This window comes from Melanotaenia boesemani, chromosome 3 (genome assembly GCF_017639745.1).
Source record: "Melanotaenia boesemani isolate fMelBoe1 chromosome 3, fMelBoe1.pri, whole genome shotgun sequence".
NCBI classification, from domain to species: Eukaryota; Metazoa; Chordata; class Actinopteri; order Atheriniformes; family Melanotaeniidae; genus Melanotaenia; species Melanotaenia boesemani.
The window spans coordinates 19,810,130-19,822,710 of NC_055684.1; the positions used below are offsets into that span (position 1 = coordinate 19,810,130).

At 36.0% G+C, this 12,581-nt stretch overlaps 1 protein-coding gene across 1 annotated transcript in view; it reads left to right on the top strand.

The window, feature by feature from the left end:
- Positions 1-12,581, top strand: part of LOC121637246 (metabotropic glutamate receptor 4-like) — a 218,966-nt gene that overhangs the window by 62,615 nt on the left and 143,770 nt on the right. The window lies entirely within an intron of this gene.

Consider the following 12,581-nt stretch of genomic DNA (forward strand, 5'->3'; position numbering starts at 1 on the left):
GTGCTGATTTTCAGCAGAAGAATGGTACTGAACTGATCACAAATGACACCAATCACAGTGTGTCTCTGCCCAGCCTGTAGCTATGGTGATCTTTGACATGTGCTAATCTGGCTGTGAAAAAATGGAAGTCTATTGATTTGATATTGACCTTCACAAGCTTGATTAAATCTTTTCATGGCCACATTTACAGATCAGCGAGCTATGTGATTGTACCATTTTCTCCAAGTCTGATTGCCAAAAGCTGAAAAGTACATAGTACAAAGAGTGTTTCGTACCTCACTGAGACCAACATCAAATACTGTATGTAATGTGGAAACCTGCTGCTTTAGCCAAACTTGTGATCACAGATGTCAGTTTATAATGAAAGCTCCATATCACACCCTCCCCTCAATATAACTGTTGACAGGTGAAAGGTCGATTTAGTTTGTTATTTGACAAGAAGAAGTATTGATTTTTGATGGTCAGGGTTTGGTGGCTCAGCTGTGTTCTTTTCATCCTTATCATTCCCACAACACCAATAGAGGTGATTACAGCTGCTTACCGATGATGGCTGTAATAGACTGGTGTCAGACAAGGAAAAAGGCCAACCAAACATAATCAGCAGTCCATGGGAAGTCTGAGCACTTCTTATCAAACTGCTTGGCTGAACAGCACAGATCGATTATAACGGTGCTCTAATATTGGGCTGACCATGTAGAAGAGACGCCAGATCCTGTTATGACAGTTTTCTTCTCACAGCGAGATCTTACAGTTCTTGAAGCTAGACCTATCACAGGCCGAAATGTGTATCACCTACACAGAGCTATCTTACATTAACCAAGTTAACTTGCTTAAAAAAATGCCAGATGCTTCTGGAAAATGGTTGAGTGAGTAATTCTTTAGGGCGACAGGCAATTTGGTTTGACCTATAGTGATTGTCAGCCTGACACTGAAGTCGAGTAACCAAACAGTACAGAAAAGCTGCAAGCAAACTCTGCCCGCATGTTTTCCCTCTGTGCATGTGCTCTAGAGTGGGCATATGTGAGCGTGTTTGTCCTCAAGTGCTTTCAACCTGTGTATGCAGCCTGAGCATCTATTTGTGAAAAGGCCACCGGACCAGTAGGGAATTGTCAACCCTCCTGCCATCAAAATCTGTATGTAGTTCTTTTTCAGACTGAAGACAGTCTGCAGTGAGGCATGAGAGAGACCATTACACACACGTCTAGCACGCTCTAGATGATGAAGAGATCTGGGAAACCATCCTCCCATGGAAACTGCCTCTGGCTGTGATGCTGCGCGCCGTGCACGCAGACTCCATTCGTGCCTGGCAAGGCTCTGCCAACATAACGCTTTCTTGGTGGAAGATACCCTGAGACAGCCGTGTGTCACACTCAAGTGTTAATAATGTAATGAGATGAATGTAGTGGTCCTGCAACAGAAGAATGGAAATGTTAAGGGTCACTTTATTAGAGGATTAAAAAAAGATGAATATCCGCAATCCTTCAAATCTGACTTATATCCTTCTAAATATTTTATGCAATAATTATTTCTGAATATTATAAAAAATGAGAAATTATAATTTTTTATGTGTATTTGACACACACATCTTATCATTTCTAAATACGGGGAGAAGGGACCTTTTTCTGACAATATTCTGGCTTACACTTGATTCTCTGGTGGTGTTAAATGCCAGGCTCATGTTCTGTTTGAGAAAACGACATCAGTGATGCAATTAGTGGAATTCTGAATGCTATGGGATGTTCAGTAGTCACATACTGGGTCTGTCTGATCAATTCAGGTCACCATCTTGTCAGCTGCTTGAGAAGAAGCTGTGTTTGTTGTGTGTGTGTGATATCAATGTGTGCAAGAAAATATCATAAAAGAGTGCTTTTACTGCAATAAATGGTTAACTAAAGACCACTGTCACTACAAACAGTACATTTTGAAGGCTGTATTCTGATTCTGCAACTGTGTATCATTGGTTTGCTGTAGAACATCTAGAAAAGCAGAATGTCTTCGAAGTGGAATCCAGCCCCCTCATAATGCAGCTAAGCTTATGCTTATATGCTGAAGTATTTCACATACATATACATATTTTCCATCTCTCTGAGTCACAGTTTGATTTTAAATGATTTTTAATTAAATTAAATTCTTTAATAATCATGTTTTGTTTTGTTTTTTCTCCATACCTTCTAATAAAAGCCTAAACTTTGTGGCCTCTGGCTCATTCTAACAACAATGATCTAAATTGTTGCCCATGTACAGAGGCAATAACAAATATGAAATTTAGTCATTTAGAATAACTGTGCTCCATTCTTTTGTCTTTTTATTCATTCATTGATGGCTTCACTACAAATGATATTTGATTGGTATAGGCCCCAGGCTGTGACCATTTAGAAACATTTTGTGATTATTTTTGGGGGCAATGTGACTAAATTTTATAACTAGAAGCACCAGTGCAACTTTAGACTATGACTTCAATTTGTTATGATGATTTCATATCTTATAAACAACCTGGAGGGAGAAGGAATTTGTGTGTTTGAGTATGTGTGCGTATCTGTGATTTCTATGCATTGGGTTAAGGCAAAGCTGCATGGGTTTTACGTTCCTGTTCAGTCAAGAAGAAGTCTGCTGACGGTCTTGTTTTGTTTGGTTGATTCTTTTTCACTTCTTCCTCTCACACCACAGTCTCTAATTTATAATGGCTGCATATAGCTTGTAAGGCTAGGTACACACATAAAGATTATCAGGCTGTTTTTGTCCTGATTTTGCCCCTTCCTGACCAAGGGTGGAAAATGCCAGATTATCTTAAGTCTTATAAGATTTTCTTTTAAATTATCATTTGGTCTGAGGTGTGTTAAGAGCGAAATGGCCGACAATTGGAAATTTTAAACATGTTCAGTATTTACGACCAAAAGTCTTCATGTGTGTAAAGAAAGCTGACGACTCCTGAGTTGTGAAGTGGGATGGAATGTAACCAGTCAGAGAGCAAGCTGACTGGGGAGGAATGAAGAATATAAAGTCCGTGTTCACGCTGTCTCCACTCTGGATTTTTTTCAGTTCTGGATTTTTCTGTTAACAACAGTCCCAAGACCACCATCATTCCCTCGTCTTGTATATCCTCCTCCATGCTGGGTGTTGTTTTTTTTCTGGTTGTAGCCATGGTTCTTCTCCGCTTTTCCAGTTGTTTCAATGTTTCTTCTCCTTCGTTTTGTTAGATCACGTTTGATCATGCGAGAGTTCTGGCTCGGAGGACTAGATTGGTTGCAGGACAGCATCATAATGTGTGTGTTGTTCTGTGATGAGATTATTGGAGCACACCACACATAGTACAATCAAAGCTGTTAAATGCCTGATTTTATATCTTCACATGTGAGGTCTTGAACAGATAGAAAAATCTCATTAGATTAAAAAAAAACCTTTATGTGTGTTCCTAGCCTAAGGTAAAGATACTGAAAGACATTCTAGAGACAAGGATGCTATGTATTTGTGTTGCTCTCACTCTGTATTATTATTTGTCTGAAAACTTCTCCAAACTCCAACAAGGCAGCTCAGACAGATTTACTGATGGAACTACATCAAACCTGCGAGCAACATTTTCAAGTCAGAAATTGCCTAATTGATAAAATCCTTTGTAAATAAACAGCTGCATTTTGCTCCATTCATGGGGCCTATTTGATCATCTGGACAAGAAAAAAAAAAAAAAAGTTTAAGTAAATCTGACTCTGAAACCAAATAGTTTTTTTTTTTTTTTTAGGAGTGACAGTGATGTGTCAATCTGTTGGCATCACAACAATTATTTAATCTTATTTTTGCTTATTTTTGCTTTGGTGATCTGCTGACTATTTTACCTATATGAGTAACAAGCTCTGTGTACATATGAAGTAAATTGCCAGATGGATAATAAATCCATTCATTTTAGGCAAAAAAGTTAATAACAATGGATCATGACATCTTATAATAACAACAACAATAACAACAACAAAAAATTGCATGCAAGTTTTTAGAAAACACTTTTACACTCAAATTTAAATCTTTCAATTATTAAAAGGGGACATTTTTAATTAATTGTGAAGGCATTTATTTATCAGTCATGTAGTCAAAATGTACTGCCAAAAACAAACAAACAAAAAAGAAAAGAAAAGAAGAAGAAGAAGAAAAAAAAAGCCCATGTATTAATTTCAGCTGCTTTGTATTGCTGGTGAAATCAATAAATCAGACAAAAAGGCCTTTATACATTCAGTGAAACTGAAATGGATAGAATGTTGTAATAACTTGTACAGTGTAAACAATCATTTTCGTCACAAAGTTTTGTTTCTCTATGTGTTTAGCAAAATGTGATGCAGCATTTTCCAGTTTTGTGTATTTTTAAATTTATGTTATAATTTCAAAACCTTTATAAATTATTATTGTCTATTATTATTGTCCATTGATGTTCATAATCTTTTAGCTTAAGGTGTACAGATCATAGACATATGAAGCACTTGAGGAATTACACCGCTATGCACAAAAACAATAGAGCAGGCCCAGGTGGACCATTAGTGCAGTTTTCAAAGGATTGAAAAGTAAATATTACACATTGCGCTTTAACTTATCAAACCCTGCACAAATGATGTTGTTTTAAAAAATTCCCTTTAAAGCTACAGTACAAAGCAGTGGGCTTCTCTGTTGGGACAAATCCTCTGGTCAGGCTGGAGGGAAAATAAATAGCTTCATATGCCAGCATGAGCTGGGGGAGGATAGCTGACTTCAGCTCTTGTGGTAAGTTAATAACCAAGAAAGATCTAATTTTCCTGCATCAATAAAATCTTAGACACCAGACAAGAAATATAAACTAAATGCATATCTTGTGAGAGGAAAAGGCCACAAATGATGCATTTTAGGGAAACTCCATATGATCTTCAAAATTTTTAAACATACATGATGTCTTCCCGGTTCGATTAATGACTATGCATGCATCTTTGCACTGCGATGGAAGCTAAAGGGTCACTCAGTGATTTTTTTAAGCTAGTCTCTGCACACAGTTACATGATCACAGGTTGATCTGAAGGAGTATGCCAAGTCTATGTTTTTAAGACTTAAATCTTAACAAAGAAGCTCTGTTAGAAATTCAGTCACATGCTATTGACCCAATTAACCACTAAGAACAATCTGGCAACACTCCCAGAATTTTATCTGAATTTATAATTTATAAATGTATTTATTTATTTTTGCTTAAGAACTGTGTTAAAATAGTTTCAGGATTACACAAGGTATTACATTACAGAAGTAGGAGGGGTATAGGCATTAGCTTTTTAGTTCGTCTGCATAAGTATGGTTTGTTCTTATTTTCATCTCTAATGCTGCTTCATATCTTCTCCTCCTTTGGTCCCCACTACCTAAGCTCTAAAACACAAGATGCTGCATTAAAAAGCAAAGCTTTAAAAGTCAAGCTTGCATTGTGGCAATAACTTATTAGGCAATTTGGTCTATATGAATTTATTGGTTGTTCACTCTAAGAATCTTTCTCTTCCTCCAAAATCTATTTGGACATTCACGTACATTTTTTCAACTATTTTGTTGTTTTCAACGCTTTCATTTCAAATGGACATAAACAACCCAATGTGTTGCACATTATTTGATTTCTAAAAAAAAAAAAAAAAAAAAAAAAACTTTGGCTTTCAGCAAACTGTTAGCCCACATGAAATGAAGTAGAGGAAAGCACAGCAAGCAGAACAGCTTCTGGCAGAGGGCTGTGGGATTATGCAACAAGGTGTGCCAAATGTTCACTCTTCTTAAAAACACTATGTCAGTGAGCTAAATATAGGAGATGGTCATGTAAATGTAGGCATGTGTTCATAGTGTAACTGTCTGATTGGGAATGGCTGGATAATCCTGTACCAACTGGTTAAAGAAATATGAGGATTACATGACATATGCTGTGCTAGAAACAGGTGTTTGTCTGATTTTGAACAAATGTGGTGCATTTTAAAGAAAATATGTCACACAGTAAAGTGGTAATTCATAATTTTTAAACAGTGCACAGATCAATAAATCTGTTAATATTCATCCTTTCCTATAAGTCAAACAGCCTTTTGGTTTTCTTGAAGGCCAAACTGTTCATTAGTAAAACATTCATCAGCATGGATACCGGATTAAATTTTAATGCGCTGAGTTGCATGTTGACTGAAGTTATTAGGTTGACACATCAGTGACACTTCCAGGGAGCTGAATACCGTTTCTGAGTCCGACAGACGATTCACTTAAACTCTGGTTTCAAATAACTATAACTGAAGGTGGATGGAAGTCTTCCTTTAAGACATTATTGGATGTAGTGAATTTCAGTCTCTTCTGCAGACGGATTAGTTAGTTCTTGTCTTTAAAATGCTGCAGGGAGACCTGTTACAGTTTATCAGTGTACTTTGTGCTATGCTGTTCATCTTATGGTTTTTTCACTTGCCTAGTAAGGCGGGGAGGCAAGCCCTGAGTGGACTCTCACTTCTAGTGTCAAGCACCCTGTGCCTGCTGTGCATCACTCAGTTTGGAGACAGTGGCAGGTGGGGGGCAGACTGGAGAAACACCTGTCAAATGGTAACGCCATTGTGTATTTCTCCTGTTTCTCAATGTGATGCAACCCTGCCTCCACCTTTCTTTCTGGATTTGTCAGCAAAAAGCTGAGCTTTATTTGTTTACAACCTCTCCTAATTATGTGACTTTGCTATCTAAATAAATAGCAACCAGCCATAGATGTAATAAGGTAACCATAGCTACATTTTTAGAAGACTGTCACCAGAACAGCCCTGCAGCACCATCACACTCTTTTTCTTCCTCACCTCTCTAAGTCCAGCACAGCTGTACTGCTCTGTGAACTGTGCATGTGAACTTCTTTCAGTAATTTTACCTGCAAGCAGAAACAGTATCAAACTTTTGTCAAAAGGTGATTTTGAGACCAAGTTTAATCTGTAAAACAAGTGACAGCTAGTGACGAGCTAGTTTAATGAGCATTATTTCACTATGCAGCTGTGTACTTTCAACAGTGAATTCTGTTTTTATTGGCACAGCTGCATATAAATGTAGGTGTGCTTATTTAAATATGATACATGCTATTTCTTTTATTGATTTTTTGTTTAACCCTTGTGCCCTCAGGAATTTTTTTGTCCATTTTTGTCAATTGTCTTTTTATTTGGTGATAATTTCAACTGTGTTGTGGATAGTGGCATGAATTTTTGCAGCAATTTGTTTAAATCCAGCGTGCTTTTCTATCATGTCTTTTATAATCTGTTGAAAAATTTAATACCTTGAACATCGAGGCCAAAAGTGTCCATGCAAGTGCTAAAAAATTTTCATACATCAATATCTTTTTCCTGCTTTCTTTTGTAATAAATCACATGCACATCATCAGACTTGCTCCAAAACAACCAAAACATTAAATTATTTTATGACTTTTAACCCTTTAAATTTCATTTTAATTATTTGATTTGTTATTATTTATTAAAAAAAACATACAAGACATTGCATTTTTCCTACTAAATAAATATTACAGGGATGGGGCTTTGGTGGTGATGAAAGTCTTGGAAATGTCAAAGATAAGGAACAAAACTGATTCTTTGTCACTGATATTTACTATGTAGTTTCAGCAACTTCCTCTGGTGTCCAAAACTGTCCTACTGACTTCCATTAAAACTACATATTTATATATATATATATATATATATATATATATATATATATATATATATATATATATATATATATTTATATATATATATATATATATATATATATATATATATATATATATATATATATATATATATATATTTATATATATATATATATATATATGTGTGTGTGTGTGTGTGTGTGTGTGTTAAATAGTGAAATACTCATATATGTTTTTACATACATTAATTAGTATTTTAACTCTTCTCCTTCTTCTCCTCTGTTGTCCCTCGGTGGTGGAACGATCTACCGAACTTTGTCCGATCGGCAGTGCCGTTATAGGCCTCCAACACTACATGACAGCACCTGGGTCCAGCTGGACTCACAGCAGTCTGACTATCTCTTGATTATGATGTCCCATCTTGTTTGTATTCTTGCTTGTGTTGTTCTTACTCTCAAATGTACGTTGCTTTGGATAAAAGTGTTTGTTAAATGACTGTAGAATAGAATAGAATAATGAATTAGTGACACATTTAATAACACATTAATATATTTAATTGTTATTTTAATTATTTAATGACACATTTAAATAATTATTTAATGATATATTTAATTATTTCATTGTGGCAGTTTTACTCCTCCATAGTAATGCCTCTGGGTAAGTATTAATTACTAGTTTGGTTAACTGTGGGCCACTGCTGGGGATCTGGCTCGCCATTTACTTGTAGTCTTCTTTTAATTGAAATCACTCTGATATTCATGTATGTGTGTGTGTGTGGAGCACATGGTTGTGTGTGTTTCTTTTTTTTAAATCTTAGTTTACAGTAGGGTTGGCTCCTAACCAGTAGACCCGTCTTTTTAGATCCTTTTAACGTTTTTTTTTTCTTTCTTTTTTTTAGAGTACTCAGTGATGCCACCAGGTTTAGTACTGTTCTTTTAATTTTTTTTATTTTTTATTTTTATTTTTTGTTAATTAACTTCTATAGCTCTGCTCATACTTAACGATTTAATTGTTGGCATATCTCAGGTCACATACAGTTCACTCAAGTAAAGTCATATTCAGCGTTATTCCTGATAATGACTTTTATGATCCTTGGAGTATGCATTTTTAAATATATTTGGAATTCTAATCAGTAGTAATTATCCTTTGCCAGTGTAAAATTAATTTTAGATTTGCAATGTAATCATGCAGTTCATATAAATATGTATTTATAAATATGTTGTTTTTAATCATTAATCACTACCACAACAAGTGTTTTTCTTGCTTAATATCTTTTCATAAATGTTCCAGGGAAATTTGTACACATGAGTTCTTAAGAAGAAAGCCTTTTTTAATTTTTTTTTTATTTTGTAAGAAGTTCTTTAAAGTCCACCTTGAAGAAACTCCACACTTCTCTTGGTCAGCTTCATAAGCGCCACAGACCTTATTTGTTGTTTTCCACAGTCGAAAGCCATTCCCTTATTCAGCATTTCCCACCATAAGAACAAGAGAGGGAAGTCCCTGAATGGCTTGAAGGAAACATGTTTATCACTTTCTCACAGCTGCATGCAACACTAAATCAAATCTGTGTGTGATGCGATGCAGAGGAAGAAGATTTTCCTGTAGTCACTCTTAACATTGGCTGCTTTGACATTCAAAAAAAATGATCTGAGGATGGAATGTTATCTGCCCCTTACAGTCCTGAGAGCCTGTAAGCTGTAAATCAGTCAAAAAAAAGGTCTAAAAGTCAGAGCAGAACTTTTCCATATCTTTTTCTGGCAGTAAAGACACTCTTAGGAATCCAACCTGGCTGGTTTTTGTTTAGCACATACGGATAGAGCTCTGGAAAATGTTCAGTGTGTGAAATAAGGACTCTATGTCTTGGATAATTGAATTGTCAGGAATGAGTGTAGCTTTTAATTGCATCTTTGACGTCTTTGGAGGAAAGCTTTTTTATTTTTCTTGAAAGTTGAGTTTAAATGTGAACTAGATGAAGTTAATTGAGTGTCTCCACCTAGCATGTATGTGAACCAGAGGGGAGTATAAGGATGTGGAATTTAACTTTCAAGACATGAAAATCTCTCTTTTCCTCCATTTTTACTTATTTTTATGGCCTTTTGTCAGTTTCTCTCTTCCATTTAAGTCAAAACCCTCCCCCTCACACCCTGTTTTATGGTATTTTTCATCTTTTAGTTGATGGGGTTCACTGTGGCTGAATGGCTTACTCCCATAATGTTATCTTTACTTTCTTCTGCTGACTACGTACATGTGTATCATTCAGTCTTTGAGGGGCCAAGCGGTGAAGCTGATGTCTTATCCAGATCCATTGTTTTACAGACTAGTAGCTTTTCCTGTTTCTGAAATAATGAAAGCCCAGTATGTCAGCAAGGGTATTATTGGAAACCACCAAGAGAAGGGGAGTGATAATATTTTAAAGGAGGATGAACCTCCAGCGACTATTTTTCTCTTTATTTTAAAGAGAAAGTTTGGAGACTTGGTCAGTTATTCTAATTAATCTGCTGCACGTTGGAAGGTTATGCCTCTGTTGAATGCATTCATCTTATGTGGCCTTTATCAAGGGCCAATGCAATTTTCTCCCCTCTACCACATATCATAGGCACAGAAACCAAACTCTGATGGCGACAGAACGTATTCCTTCAAAGGAACTCCAGGGGGTATTCATGAAAAATGCATGAATGCCGACTACACATGGCTGCTCCCTTAAGCTGAGGCTCTGAAAATATGACAGTGATAAACAAGGGTATAATATGTCAGCATTACTGTGAGAAAGAAGGTGGCTGGGTATAGTCCATGCTTATGTATGTAGATTATATACTCACTGAGGCTGGTCATAGTACCTTGGGCCAAAGCTGTCATACTTACTGGTCTTTTCTCCAGTCCCTCTGAGTACACTATGGCTTAAAAGGTATTAGAACAACCACTTAGTCCCTCTTGTTCATGTTACGTGCTAAATTGACAAATGTGAGGCTGCTTTATTGTTTTTGTAATTTAAATAGTAAAAACAGACAAAAGACCAACTGAACTGTTATAAAATTATTGTGGATATGGGAACAGCAAATCAGTCTGTGGTCGTACTGTTTGATCAGCTGTTTGTAAGAGACCTTAATGATAGGTTCTGCTCTGATTTACTCATCCTCATTGACATATGTTGCTTTGTATTCCCCTAGTGAACCCCTGCTGATTAAAACTGTAATTGCACCACTTATACACTTTTAAAAACATGACCTTCCAATCTTGAATCTGAACCTTGATTTTTCAAAACAAGGCCTTCGAAATCAAATTGGGTGACTGAAGTACGAAACAAGGTAACAAATTGTTTATTGTGATGGTTTCCTGTAATGCTGTTTTGTGGTCACACTTGCTGTATCATATGCATCATGGGAGGCAGGAAAACTAGAGTTATGCTTACATGAAATACACAAGCAGCTAACAGTGAGATTTTAAACCCATTTTCCATCTAGTGTTGATAGTCATGGTTTATTTTAACTTGACTGCTCTAAGCTGATATCTTAGCTGAAACATGTTTGGGCTTGCATTGACCAAAGAAGCAGAGGTTAGAAGAAATGATTCATAGAGGAGTTTATATACAAGAAACCACCCATAAAAAGTATGATTAATTGGGGTGTATGAAGTAATTTAATATATAGGCTATCTAAACGATTTGGCTAAGATGTGACGCGGGGCAGTTAATTTTTTTAAACAATCTGGTTTGATCGGATGCAGTTTTATTCAGTTCTTAGCATTCCTCTAGAATGAATATTTATTTTTCATTGTAAATAAGGACAAGCCATTTCTGAAAATGCAGGATAGGTTAGTTGCCTTTAATCAGAGATACAGTAAACTACTATTAAAATGTTTTGGACACATTGGATTTAATTGGAAAGTTAGTCCAACTTTTTGACTAATACTGTTTGTAATCAAAAACAAATAAATAAAAAACAAGAGAAACACATAATTTTTGTTACTTTTATAGGATAATAGGAAATGCATTTTCTTTTTTGTATTATTCTCTTTGACAAACTAGTCTGGCACACATTTGTTAGGAAAACACTGTAATGTCATATTTGTATTGCAATAAATATAGCTGTAAATGACTTTTGACCTCACTGAGTCATGGCTAAGTTGTAGAAGAAAAGCCTTTATCTTGTGGGTTGCTGTTCTTATTGCTTGTGCTATTTGTTTTGGCATCCAGTGATTCACCACAGCATCTCACCAATAGAGTTTTCAGACCCACCAGTCGATTCTTTACAAACTTTTTTCCACTGTTCCTTCTTTATTATATAGTGATTGTGGGCATTCACTGTACATTCAGATCGCAGTGTGCTGATATGCTATTTAAATGGTGTGTAGGCTCCACTCACTCGGCCTTCGCTGTTGTGCACCCACTCTGACATTTACCCTGATGGAGTTTTGCTTTGACTCTACAGGATCTACAGCAAAACCTTATTCAACCAGATTTTAATGGTAGAATTGGGCCACTGGACTCCAGTAACAATTACATATCTAGTGTTTTAATTCTAAAAGTTCATTTTTATACCTCTAGTAGCAAATAAAACAGGAGAAGGGTTGGGGAATTGTGAAAGAAAAAGGGAAGTTAAAGTAGTGAAATGTAAAATTAACGTGAAATCAAAGCAGTAGAGAAAAGAGGTGACGAGATTTTGTCATTGCGGTCAAATGCAGTATTACACTACTTCTAAATGTGAGCAGATTTGTGTTTGACCAATGGAAGGAAAACAGGCTTTCTAGATTTTTGTAAACTGAATGTAATTATTTTGGGACTAATTTTGGCTTGGTGTTGCTGTGCTTTCACATTCAGCGTCTGCTCCAATCCTCCTTGGCATAATGAGATTTGAGCCACCCTTTTTGGTGACTCATCCCTGTTTCCTGAAAGGAAACGAAGGTCACATTAAATAGGGATTTATGTAAGGCTATCAATGCAACTGTGGATTCCCACACTGTA